An 11,894-nucleotide genomic window follows, 5' to 3' on the forward strand; every position below is an offset into this window, starting at 1 on the left:
GGATGAACACCCTTGGAATGGTACCTAGAAATGGATTTCCTTGTATGTGGCTGTATGAAAATGAAAAATGGAAAATAAAAACATTTTAACAATAAAATAAAAAAATAAAATAAAATAAAATAAATAAAATAAAAAAGCGAAATGGATTTTCAGAGGGGAGGGGGAAATTGCAGACTACAGGAACCATTTGCATCACTCAGGTGACCCTGAGGACACAGAAAAACCTCCCAGTTGTCTCAAGGACCCTCTAAAAGGATGCAAATGCCCAGCTGTCTGTAAGGAATATCAATCCTTCCATTCCCCACCATCCAGTGAGAGCTGAAGACGCTTCTTGGATGAGAAGTGAAATGTCTTCAAAGAAAAAACAAAGGAAGTTCAGTTGCCTCTTGAAAAAAGCCCCTTTGGGACAACCAGGACCTCGATGGCTGAGAATCTCTCCAGACTTTTAGCTATACAATTTGGGATGAGCACCCTTGGAATGGGATGGGAATAGGAATGGATTTTCAAAGGAAAAACTGCAGGCAACAAGAACCAGGAGCATCACTCAGTTGACTCTGAAGACACAGGTAAACCTCCAAAGGCTTCAGTGACCCTCTAAAAGGATGCAAATGCCCAGCTGTCTGCAAGGAGCATAAATCCTTCCTTTCCCCACCATCCAGTGAGAGCTGAAGAAGCTTCTTGAATGAGAAGTGAAATGTCTTCAAAGAAAAAACAAGAAAGTCCAGTTGCCTCCTGAAAAAAGCACCTTTGGGACAACCAGGACCTGGAGGACAGAGAATCTCTTCAAACTTTTAGCTACACAATTTGGGACGGATACCCTTTGATGGTGTGGGAGTAGGAAGGGATTTCCAGAGGGGGGAGGGAATTGCAGACTACAGGAGCACCAATCAGGTGACTTTGAGGACATAGATAAACTTCCAAGTGCTTCAATGACACTCTCAAAGGATGCAAATGACCAGCTGTCTACAAGGAATAAAAATCCTTCCACTCCCCACCATCCAGTCAGAACTGAAGAAGCTTCTTGGGTGAGAAGTGAAACCTCTTCAAAGAACAAACCAGAAAGTCCCGTTGCTTCCTGGAGGGGGTGAAGCACCTTTGGGACAACCCCGACTTGGATAACAGAGAATCTGCATAGACATCAGGAGCCGGTGGTTGTGGGAAGGGGACTGGAGTCGCCCGCACAGTGCAGGCTTTGCTGTGAGGCTCCTGGGACCATCCAGCTTGCGAGCCTAGAGCGAATTGGGGACAGAAGGAGCTGCTTCACTTTGCCAACGCTTCGCCAACTTCACTGGCCGCTGCTGAGAATGGAGGGGCTTTCTCATCCGCCCCATAAAGTCCTTGGGTGAACCAAGCCCAGGTGGGAGGTTCTTCCCAGCTTTCTTGCAGGAGGGGCTGTGTTCAGACCACCAGATTTGACAGTGGAGGAGAAAGCAGCGAAAGAAAGAGACAGCTAAAGAAAAGGGGAGGCAGCATAGCAAGGTTCCAATATTTGAGGGGCTGCCACAAAGAAGAGGGGGTCAAGCTATTCTCCAAAGCACGTGAAGACAGGATAAGAAGCAATGGATGGAAATTAATCAAGCCAAAAAGCATCCTGGAGTTAAGGAGGAACTTCCTGAGAGCAATTAGTCAGTGGAACTGCAGGCCTCCAGGCATTGTGGAAGTTTTTAAGAAGAGATCAGACAGTCATTTGTACAGAATGGTTATAGGCTCTCCTGCTTGAGCAGGGGGCTGGACTAGAAGACCTCCAAGGTCCCTTCCAACTCTGTTCTTCTGTTATTTCCAGAGTCACATGATCAAAATTCAGCCACTTAGCAACTGGCATGCATTTAGGATGGTGAAGTGTTTTGGGATCCCCATTTGCCACCTTCCCAGCTGGTTTCTGACAAGCAGAATCAACAGGGGTAACTGGATTTTCTTAACAACTACATGATTGTCAATGGTCCAGTTGGTGAATCTAGGACAGGAGTTTTGCTATTATTGGTATTATTTTACCAAGCGTATAAACTTTACAGAATAAACCACATTGGTACAGAAGAAGCAAAATCAGCTCTGGATTTCCCAGTGCCAAAGCAAGCATCGTCAATTCCTTACAGGTAGCTCAGTCTCCATTACACCCACCAATCACTTCTGTTCATTTTGTTATGGGAACCTGACAGCCATGCTGGGACATCTATTTGGTGTGGGCAAAGGATTTGAGTTTCTTCTTCAGGATCTGGCCTTCTAAAGAGCAGTCAGGGTTGATCTCCTCTAGGACTGACCGGTTGGATGGCCTTGCAGTCCAAGGGACTCGAAAGAGTCTTCTCCAGCACCATCGTTCAAAGGCTCATATTCATAGTTCAGTTGGGTGTATCTTTCCCTTTCTCCCTTGCCTTTGGCTTCCCTTCCTTCCTCAGCTATTTGCAAAGCTTCCTCAGATGGCCATTTTGCTTTCTTGCATTTCTTTTTCTTTGGGATGGTTTTAGTGGCTGCCTCTTGTACAATGTTGTGAACCTCCGTCCATATTTCTTCTGGCACTCTGTCTATCAGATCGAATTCCTTAAATCTATTTGTCACCTCTACTGTATATTCACCATGAAGTATGGTTTAGTTCACACCTGAGTGGCTTAGTGCTTTTCCCTACTTTCTTCCCTTTAAGCCTAAATTTTGCAACGAGAAGATGATTAGAGACATCCAAAAGATGTTGATTTGCATTTATAACCCTCTCATCTTTTTTCCCTACTTTTTCCCCCCTCCTAAGAATAAAATGGGGTTTACTCTAGTGTTGTCCTCAATCATCAGTTGACAGTACCAGGAACTCTCTGCCTGGAAGCTCTTACTGTACTCTAACATCACATATGATAAATGTTTTGCAATAACTTGTTAACAGAGGGGATCCACCTTCCTAACAAGTCTGCTTCTGTTCAGCAGTCAAATTTGCTCTGGAATCTGATAAATAGAAATCAAGAACAAAGGAAGACCTTTTTCACAACATCTCTTGAAAAAATTTAGATATCCACCACTAATCCATTGTCTTCAACGAGGCGAAATACCTGTTTTGTGGTAATCCTGTAGAGTTGCGCCTCCTAGGATTTCTCCAAACATTTTTAACAAATTGTTTTTCCTAAGCCAGTTGCGTAGAGAAGACTATTAAAGAAGCATTTGTGATTAAAAATGAAAATGAGAGCAATCTACCAACTTCTAGGAGAGAGGGGCATAATTTCATGGGGAAAATGCGCAGAAACATGGCACAGGGCAGCCAAGAATGAAAGGATGGCTTTATGGTTTAATCAAGTCCAGATCACTTTTACCCCCCCCCCCAAACACACGGATCCATCCTAATTCAGAGAAGTTACAAACAAACAAAAAATCAAACTTAATCACTTGATGCAGAGTGTTTAAGAGAAATTCCTTAAAATCCAAAGGAGCCAAAGAGCCATCAAATTGAGGTCAATGTCAGCCAATCAACCAAGTGAGGGCAAAAAAACCAGACCCTGCCTTAAATCAAGCTGTCAGTCACTCTGCCATGTCTGTCAGTCCTGGAGAAAGAGGGTTTTTTTCCAGGTGGGTGGGTGTTACTCAGAGCTGGGTTCCTACTGGTTCGGCCCCGTTCGTCATCGTACCAGTTCTATCCTGGATCCTGCCATCTTTATTTTCTGTTCTGCACATGCGCAGAACAATCTTCATTGAAAAAAATGACATTTTTCTCCTTTTTTAATGGTGTGCGCATGCCAGTCCCAGAGAGGTCCTAGAGATGGGCCGTTTTTCACAAAAACGGGGGTGTTTTTGCCTTCCCCCCAGCCCTGCTGAAGCCTGCAGAGTGTGCCTGGGGGCCGGGGAGGACAAAAACTTTTTTTTCTTACTGGGTGCTCCCTTAGCTCCGTCGAGGCTGCCTCCCCCCCCAAAAAAAACTTGTCGCCACCTTTTCGGTGGGCATGTCTTGTTGGGGTCATGTGACTGAGTGTGCGTAAGTTACATCAAGTTGCCCATGCCCACTCAGTCACATGCCCCCCCCCATCTAGCCACACTCACCGAACCGGCTCCAGGTTAAGCAGAAGGATGGGGTCATAATCTTCTTCTACAAGCTTCAAAGGCTTACATTCCCACAGCTGCAGGTAGAAATATCGAGAAAAGCAAGATTCCCACCCCAGATTCACAGCGAATACGACGGGGTCTCTTGGCACAATCTCATCTTAATGAAAATTGGATTGAGACATCTAAAGGCCTTGGGAAGCCTTGACAGTGATTCATACCTATTAGAGCAGTTTATTGTCAAAAGACTCACCTTAGATTTCCAAGGAAGCCAGCAAAAATACTTTTTACCTAATCCAGCTATTCATACTGCTAACCCAGAACAAGGTAAACTATTTTACTGGCAAGGAAACAAGATTTTTATTTATTTATTATGGTTTAAGTTAAGGCTGGAAAAAATGTATCCACATTGAGTGATAACCGACTTTGGCTTTGAAGAAAAGGTGAGATGTCAAATTACTAATTCTGCAAGGAAATGATGCCAAGCAAGGAAATCTATGCCAAGGAAATCTATGCAAGGAAATCTATGCAAGGAAATCTATGCCAAGCCCTTCCACAGAATCTATGAAAGAGCAGGTGTTTCTGACAGCACCTCATGAAAGATTTGACCGCAGATTTGATTTTCTTTCTTTTTTTCCTTTTTTTAATCCCGTTGGATCAGAGCCAGGATCTTTCACAGGGTCTTGGTAAAAATTGAGAAATCCTTGATGCTCTCTGAGTTTGGTTGTTTACTTGCAGACATTTTATAACCCAAACTAAGTAAAACCATCGTGTTTGGGACATGAGACATCTGTAAGAAAACCAAGCTCAGAGAGCACCAAGGACTCCACAGTCCTCCTCCATACTACAATTCCTTCTAGCATTGATGATGTTACCCAGTTGGGTAATGAAATATCTGCAAGAAAACCACCAAACTCAGAGAGCACCAAGGGCCCCACAGTCCTCCTCCATCCTACAATTCCTTGTAGCATTGATGATGTTAGCTAGTTGGGTAATGAAATATCTGCAAGAAAACTCTGCGCATGTGCAAGGAAGATGTTTGCCGAGCCTATTGCTCCGGCTCTGTCTAAGAATAAACAACTTGGAAGAGGCGAAACGGTGTTCAGGAACTGAGCCAATTGGGAGGCTGAGGACGAACAATCTATCAGGGTGCTGCTGCCGGCAGTGAATTGGAGAGACATTTGCTCTCCAGAGCTGCCGGGCACGAAAGACGCCAAAAGACGCCGACGCTGACGCCGCTTGAAGATACTGTGGCCCAGCTGTTCGGGAAACCTCACCGGAGCTACCATCTGCTTGCTGCGATTGCTGAGACCAGCTGGGAGCGCCGCAGCTGCTGAGAATGGCGCTTGAAAACGCCGCGGCTGTGGGTGCCGTGGCCCGGCTGTCCAGGAGGAGCCCTCTGTGCGAGCTGTGGAACGGTCGGTCGCTTTTCGCTCCGTCGAGACAGGCAGAAGGAATGCTGAAAACACTACCGGTTTCAGCTACAAGTCGTCCAGAAAGGAGCCCTAATGGTAGACGAGACTGGAAGGAGCCTGTGGATTTGCACCAGTCTATCATCAGCATTGGGGAGTGGGATGGCCGATTCACGTGGGCTGGATGGCGGCCTTGGACGGAAGGGGGCGACGGATTTTTCTTGGCGTCTTTGCGACTATCCCCCCACCCCCCTGGCTCTACTCGATCAGAGCCTCTTTGCAGTGCAACCCTCCCTCGCCTTCTTCTGTGATTACAGAGCCTCCTTCCTTCTTTTTACCACCTTTACCATCTGGCTCTCTCTGTTTACTTTGTTTACGAACTTGGACTCTCGGACTTCCAGAGCTACGCCCCTGCTCCTTTTGTTGCGACTACAGCTGCCCGCCGTTCCCCAAGAATATTATTCCAACTATCAGGGACATCACTCCATCTGCCCTCTATTTTTCAATTGCCACCCAACACGGCTTTCTTTTGGACCTTGACTTTGGGTGCTTTTCAGGACCTGAGGAAGGGAGAGGGGCGGAGCAGCTCTCCCTCCTCCTTCCGCACCATTGACTATTTTAACCGTACTTGCGCAGTGCTCCGCATATTTTAGGAATGTAGTGTGAATGGTGTGCCTGGCTGATGTTTGTACCCACCTTTTTAACTTCATATTGTTGTATTTTTTGTGTTTAATTAACATACGTGGGGATTGCATGGATGAGTGGCTGTGTATGTATGTGAGGACTGGGAGTACAGCCTGGTGCCTCCTTCACTGAGTGCCATTGCAGAAGTGGTAGGGGGCCCAGGCCTACCTCCCATCCCAGAATGAGTGACAAAAATCGCCTGCCGGATGGAGTGGAGGCTGTGGGAGGGGATATGGGGTCTACGGGTGCGGGGGTGGGCAGGAACATTACGGTTACTATGGGGAGAGGCAGGTACGATGGGAACTTCAGGGCTAGCCATTACCGGGGAAGGAGGGTTTGCTACATCACAGAGATCCCTCCTTCTGGCCCTGCTAGTTCCACTCCAGGGCCAGATGGTGAAAACTGTCAGGGCCCTGGTCTCAGGCTGTTCTTTCTAAATGCCAGGTCTGTGGTTCACAAAGCTCCCCTTGTCCGGGACCTAATTTTAGACGAGGGGGCAGACCTGGCATGTATTACTGAAACCTGGCTGGGCCCGGAGGGAGGAGTCCCCCTCACTGAAATGTGCCCAGAAGGATTTCAGGTGCTTCATCAGCCGCGACCCCAAGAAAGGGGTGGGGGAGTGGCTGTCATCGTCCGAAGGTCTTTAGTTCCTCGTAGGATCCCTGCTCCGGAGCTTGTCAGGTGTGAGTCCCTGTTGATGAAGTTGGACCTTGGTGGTCAAGTGGGTTTGTTGCTAATGTACCTACCTCCCAACAGCGTTGCAACAGCCCTCCCCTCGCTCCTTGAGTCAGTAGCCAAGTTGGCAGTAGAGTTCCCCAGGCTTATGGTTCTGGGGGATTTCAACCTGCCTACACTTGATGAACGCTCTGACGGGGCGCAGGAGTTCATGGCTTCCATGACAGCCATGGACTTGACCCAAGTAATTCGGGGTTCGACTCATTCAGCGGGTCACACGCTCAACCTCGTATTCCTCTCGGAGCAGTGGAGATGTGATCTAGAGTTGAAGGGCATTAAGACCTTGCCCTTGTCATGGTCTGATCACTTCCTACTAAGGCTTGACTTTCGGAAACCAATCCCCCACTGCAGGGAGGGGGAACCAATTAGGTGGTTCCACCCCAGGCGCCTGATGGACCCTATAGGATTTCTCGACCAGCAGGGAGGTGACACGCGGCTGGATCCAGACGATAGTTAACACCTCTCTCCGGGAGGGAATTTTCCCACTCCTTCTAAAGGATGCGGTGGTGAGACCCCTCCTGAAGAAACCATCTCTGGACCCAGCCATTTTGAGCAACTATCGCCCAGTCTCCAACCTGCTCTTTGGGAAGGTTGTTGAGAAAGTGGTGGCCTCTCAACTCCAACGGTCCTTGGATGAAACCGATTATCTGGACCCCTTTCAGTCGGGTTTCAGGCCTGGTTATAGCACTGAAACTGCTTTGGTCGCACTGATCGATGATCTCTGGCGAGCCAGGCATAGGGATCACCCCTCTATCCTTGTGCTCCTCGACCTCTCAGCGGCCTTCGATACCATCGACCATGGTATCCTTCTGCGACGGTTGCGAGAGGTGGGAGTGGGAGGCACCGTCCTTCGGTGGTTCTCCTCCTACCTCTCGGACAGGTCGCAGTCGGTGTTGGTCGGAGGGCAGAGGTCGACCCCAAGGCCCCTCAATTATGGGGTGCTGCAGGGTTCGGTCCTGTCCCCCTTCCTATTTAACATCTACATGAAGCCGCTGGGTGAGATCATACGCCGGCACGGGATTAAGTACCACCAATATGCGGACGATACACAGTTGTACCTGTCCGCCCCGTGCCAACTCAGCGAAGCAGTAGAAGTGATGTGCCAGTGCCTGGAGGCTGTTAGGGTCTGGATGGGAGTAAACAAGTTGGCACTCAATCCAGACAAGACCGAGTGGCTTCTGATGTTCCCTCCCAAATATTGGCCAAGTATTCCATCTCTCAGGCTGGGGGGTGAAATTATACGCCCCTCTGAGAGGGTCCGCAATTTGGGAGTCCTCTTGGATCCACAGCTGACTTTAGAACACCATTTGTCGGCTGTGACCAGGGGGACCTTTGCCAAGGTTCGCCTGGTGCACCAATTGCGACCCTGCCTGGATCGGGAGGCTGGCGACTCCCTGGGGGTGAGCCTTCTCTGTTGCAGCTCCGGCCCTTTGGAACGACCTCCCCGTGGAGATCCGGACCCTTACTACCCCTTACTACCCTCCCGGCCTTCCGCAAACCCACCAAGTCCTGGCTGCTCCAGAAGGCCGGGGGGCTTGTGAAATATCCAGCCCCACGGTAACTGTGATTGTTGTATATTTTAAAGTGTTGTTTTGTTTATTTATCCCATTCCCTTGTTTATTGTAAGCCGCCCGGAGTCCTTCGGGAGTGGGCGGCATACAAGACCAATAAACTCAAACTCAAACTCAAACTCAAAACCAACAAGCTCAGAGAGCTCCAAGGGCCCCACAAACCTCCTTCTCCTCCTCCTCCAACCTACAATTCCTTGTAGCATTGATGATGTTAGCTAGTTGGGTAATGAAATGTCTGCAAGAAAACCACCAAGCTCAGAGAGCACCAAGGACCTCACAGTCCTCCTCCTCCTCTTCCATCCTACAATTCCTTCTAGCATTGATGATGTTACCCAGTTGGGTAATGAAATGCCTGAAAGAAAACATGTCCTACGCTACCGGTGTTAAATGAAGAGACCCAAAGCAAAGACCAGCTGGCCAGCAGGAGGAAGGGCATCCCAACACTGGCAGCGTGGCAAGAAGTAAGATCTTTTTCTTCCATGAGCTTCTGTTTCATCGTTTGCAGGGAAATGGAAGCTTATGAAAGAAACGCCATGGAGATCTGACCTGGGGCAATGGCGCTCATGCCAGCAGAGAGGGCTCTGCATGTCACCTCTGGCATGCGTGTCATAGGTTCGCCATCACGGGTCTATGTTCTATGGCTGATGGAAAGTAGATTAGTGGTTGCACCAAGTAGTGGGGGGGGGGATTTCTCCACCAATTGGCCTCTGTGGTCAGAGTGGGGAAGGAAGGATTTCAGGACCCAACCTGGGCCTTTCTAGGTTGTTTTTGCCTGTTTCTCTTTCTTGCCCAATTTGGGCATTTCCTTTTGGTGTAAGCAGGTGGAGGAGTGTGATTAAAGTGACAAACATAAGGAGTAAGTATAAATACAGTCAGAAACACACCCATCTACTCCTTTGGGAAATTTTGCACCAAACAAGTGGGGGGAAATGAGATTGTGACATATGGGTGTGGAGCAGTGGTGGGATTCAGCCAGTTCGCACCTATTCGGGAGAACCGGTTTATAACTTTCTATGCAGTTGGGAGAACCAAAATCTCCTTTTGTTTTTTTTCCCACTTTACAGGGCTAATCCTGTAAGGAAGGCAGGAAGGAAACATTCTGGTGTGGTTTCTAGCCTCATCTTTATTGCCCTGCTTCCAGAAACTGCCTCCCCAGTTAACCCTTACTGCATTGTCACAGCTAAGGCGAAGCGCCCTTTGACCTGAGTATTGTTGAGTTGGCCACGCCCATATGGTCACATGACCACTAAGCCCCACCTACCCACCTGGTCATTAGGACAGAGAACCGGTTGGTAAATTATTTGAATCCCACCACTGGTGTAGAGACTGGAACAAATAGTAGATGACAGAAAAAAAGGAAAGATATGTTGCAACGGTAGAGGAACAGTTTAAGTTGATGTCTTGTAAAAGGAAGTCCGAAGCCTCCCCACCACCCCCCTGGCACTTTTGTCTTTCTATCTGTCTGTCTTCTTTCTTTCTTTTTCTTTCTTTCTCTCTCCCTCCCTCCCCCCTCTTTCTCCCTCCTACTTTCTTTCTTTTTCTTACCTTCTTCCTTCCCTGCTCTCTTTCTTTTTCTTTCTTTCTCTTTCTTTTTCTTTCTTTCCTTTTCTTCCTTCCTCTGTCCTCTCCTTCCTCCTTTCCTTTCCTTTCTCCTGGCTACCTTCCCTTCCACCTTTCTTCCTCCTCACCTTCTCTCCCTCCTTCTCTTCTTCCTTCCCTTCACCTTAAATATTTACTTTTCTTACATGAAAAGCTAATCAAGCTCCCACAAACAAACATCACACCCATCTGTTCCTCGCATAAAAGTTGACCTCTGTCTTCTTCTTGAGAAACTAAGTTGTTCCAGGAATGGGGTAGTGGGGAGGTGAGCAGTTGTGACATGTCTAGAAGGAATTCAAGAAATAATCTAAAGCTCAAGTCTAAGGGCAAAGACAAAGGACAAAATCTCCTGGAAAAAGAATGGCTGAGGAACTGCAGTGTGTATGTGTGGGGGGGGGGGGGGGGGCGGTGCATTAACACAATGTGGCAAGTCTAAAAACAGAGTTCCCCCACAGTCTTCTGGACAAACCGAGAATTTAAGGAGAGTCCCTTCTGTGTCCCTGGCTCCCCACTAAGCAGCTCTGGGCTATGCTGCCTCTTATCTGATCTCTGGCAGCAACTCTGAGCTCCGTCTCCCAAGGTCTTCTCCACACACCACTGCAGGTAATCCTTGACTTAAAACCACAACTGATCCCAAAATTTCTGTTGCTGATTGAAACAGTTGTTAAGTGAATTTTGCCCCATTTTATGACCTTTCTTGCCAGTTATTAAATGAATCACTGAAGTTGTTAAGGTAGTAGTCAACTGTCAGACCAATGAACCCAAAATAAGGAAACGCTCTCAGGAGCTTTGAATTCCCAAAAGTAAAACTTTATTGGATACACCGTGTCGGTACTTTCCCACACAAAGGCTTGCCTAGTTAAACAATAGCTTCTTCTTCTCCCCACCTGGGTGATCACATTGACTAATTATGAGATGTCTTTTCGTTATGGGAACAGTCTATTGCTTTCTCCAGCACCTGCAGTGATGACCTTGATGGTTGCCAGGTTCTCATGCTCTATGTTCTTGGCATTCTATTCCACCCTTCCCTCCCTCCCCCAGTTCATTGCCAAGTTGAAAAGCATTAAGGTTTGAAAGAAGCAAAGCAGTTCAATCTTGACATTAGCGACACAGTTGTTAAGTGAATCTTGCTTCCCCATTGATTTTATTTGTCAGAAGGTCACAAAAGTTGATCGCATGACTCTAGGACACTATAACCATCATAAATATAAGCCAGTTGCCAAACATCCAAATTTTGATTACATGACCATGGAGATGCTGCAACGGTCATAAGTGTGAAAAATGGTCATGTCACTTTTTTCAGTGCTGTTGTAACTTCAAACAGTCACTAAATGAATAGTTGTAAGTCCAGGAAGAAAGTGAGGAGGAACTAAAGAGCCTCTTGATGCAGGTGAAGGAGGAGAGTGCAAAAGTTGGCTTGAAACTCAACATTAGGAAAACTAAGATCAAGGCATCTGGCCCTCTTAATTCCTGGCAAATAGATGGGGAAGAAATGGAGGTAGTGGCAGATTTCATTTTCCTGGGCTCCAAGATCACCACAGATGGGGACTGCAGCCAAAAAATTAAAAGATGCTTGCTCCTGGGGAGGAAAGCTATGGCAAATCTAGGCAGCATACTAAAAAGCAGAGACATCACTCTGCCAACAAAAGTGTGTATTGTCAAGGCTACGGTTTTCCTAGTTGCAATGGATGGCTGTGAAGGTTGGGCCATAAGGAAGGCTGAGTGCCAAAGAATGGAGGCCTTTGAGCTCTGGTGCTGGAGAAGACTCCTGCGAGTGCCTTGGACTGCAAGGCCATCCAACCAGTCAGTTCTAGAGGAGATCAACCCTGACTGCTCTTTAGAAGGCCAGATCCTGAAGAGGAAACTTAGAGACTTTGGCCCCCTA

Source organism: Thamnophis sirtalis, unplaced genomic scaffold (genome assembly GCF_051295495.1).
Source record: "Thamnophis sirtalis isolate CommonGarterSnake01/CBP01778 unplaced genomic scaffold, rThaSir2_p1.2 scaffold_14, whole genome shotgun sequence".
Lineage (NCBI taxonomy): Eukaryota > Metazoa > Chordata > Lepidosauria > Squamata > Natricidae > Thamnophis > Thamnophis sirtalis.